Source organism: Amphiprion ocellaris, chromosome 15, assembly GCF_022539595.1.
Source record: "Amphiprion ocellaris isolate individual 3 ecotype Okinawa chromosome 15, ASM2253959v1, whole genome shotgun sequence".
Classification (NCBI taxonomy): domain Eukaryota; kingdom Metazoa; phylum Chordata; class Actinopteri; family Pomacentridae; genus Amphiprion; species Amphiprion ocellaris.
The window spans coordinates 22,567,580-22,569,612 of record NC_072780.1 but is presented as its reverse complement, the minus strand read 5'-3'; the positions used below and the strand labels follow the sequence as shown (position 1 = coordinate 22,569,612).

General features: G+C 36.2%; 1 long non-coding RNA gene across 1 annotated transcript; it reads right to left on the bottom strand.

Moving 5' to 3' along the window:
- Positions 1–429: 429 nt before the first annotated feature.
- On the bottom strand, positions 430–1,765 carry LOC129350747 (uncharacterized). The gene is made up of 3 exons (XR_008604241.1): positions 1,495–1,765; positions 683–791; positions 430–526 (listed from the first exon to the last, which is right to left on the bottom strand). It is a non-coding gene; the product is annotated as an uncharacterized LOC129350747 (long non-coding RNA).
- Positions 1,766–2,033: the final 268 nt, after the last annotated feature.

The window sequence follows — 2,033 nt, the reverse complement described above, 5'->3', positions numbered from 1 at the left end:
TTATGGAAAATGTAAAAAATTCATGCTATGGTGATACCAAATCATGAAAGTAGGGCATTTAAGTAGAAGCATGCAATAGTGATTTCCTCATCTCAAACTATTTATTGAAACAAAAACTAACAACAGTGGTGGGTATATCACAATAAAAATGTCAATGTCTCATGACAGTTTGGACAGAACAGCAGCCTTCAGCTGAAATCCAGTACAATTGTGTCCCACCAGTGACGTGATCCCGGATATCCAGGCAACAGTGGACCTCTGCCTCGCAATTAACCTTAAGACCATCTGTAAAGATGAACATAGATATTATCATCAATTTACTGCGTTTAACTGTTATGTAATGGATGAAAACATAGTCGAAGCTAAGTAACTAAGCTAATGCTAACATGTTCAGTGTTAAGAGTCAAAACATCTCTGACAATTACTTGCCTTCCCCGTTGGCTGTGACTGCGATGAAGGCAGATTGTTAATCACAGCAGAGCTAATCTGAAGAGCAGATCCACAGTAGCATCCTGCTTAGTTTTTCCTGCATAAAAGCACCCAAAAAGGTATTAGTTGTTAGTAATTACTTTCTATATTCATAAACACAGTTAAAGTAAATGTTCTGTTTTGTGATTTTAGGATGGGCTGAAAGTTAACATATTGATCATGTTGTTGTCCACACAGTCTAAACAGATCTTACTTGATTTGGTCTGTTGAGAGGAGGACGGCATGGATGAGCTGCAGGATGGGATCAGTGAGCTGCAGAGTAGTTATCCTGGTAACTGGACCTCATCATCCAAGGCCGACAACTAAATAAATGAATAAGAAATGTTGATGATAGCATCTGTAATTTAAAACCATTTTCTCCATTAACTGTTTAATTATTGCTTTGTCCATACGATGTTAGAAAGTGTTATAAAAATACCTGTAATAATTTCTAACAGTGCTAAATGCCTTGCTTTGAGGCACAACTGAAAACCACCCAAAAAAATCTGAGTAAAGGAAATCAATGCTTTGAATTTCCACATCTGCAAAGTTGAAACCTCAAGAACAATCAGCATTTTACCTTGAAATGATAAAAATAGCTGCACATTACCAGTACTCTTTACTTCATTGTGTTAAATTGATCAGTTGAATTAGTTTTAGACTTACATTAATGATACTGTTAGCAAACAGTTCATTGATTCTTCAAGAGAAATTTCAATGATTACCATATAGTTCAGTAATATGATTAATGGGCCGTTGTGTAACAACGTGGGAGGTTTTGAATACAGGTCTTGTTAGGAAATACTGCTGCTCCTTTTCTCAGGTTTTATAAGGAATTGTTCCATAGTTTGTTAGCTTAGCGGCGGCTAACTGGTTAGCAAACAACAGTTCAACGCCAACCTCTGATCACTGATGCTGTGTCCCTTCCACGTTAGCTGGTGTAGCCTTCATAATATTAATGTGGGACTACTGTAGCTGTGTATTCATAGCGGGCTAACAGCAGGGTGTTGGAGAAATAAAACTTACCAGGATCAGGATCGCTGGTCTGCATGGCAGACTCCTCATGCATCGCACTGCTTGAATGTCTTTGTATTTTAGGTTGATTACAAAATAAAACTCAATAAAACTCTCGTACGGGTGGGTGTCCTCCATTGTCGTTTCGCCATACCGACATGTCCCTTCCGGGGCTCGGTAGGTAAAAACTCGGAATATATTGAACGAAACTCTGAATATATTGAATGAAACTCGGAATATATGGAATGAAAGTCTGAATATATGGAATGAAAATCCGAATATATTGAATGAAACTCTGAATATATTGAATGAAACTCGGAATATATGGAATGAAACTCTGAATATATTGAATGAAACTCTGAATATATGGAATGAAAATCTGAATATATGGAATGAAAATCCGAATATATTGAATGAAAATCCGAATATATTGAATGAAACTCTGAATATATGGAATGAAACTCTGAATATATTGAATGAAACTCTGAATATATGGAATGAAAATCTGAATATATGGAATGAAAATCTGAATATATTGAATGAAACTCTGA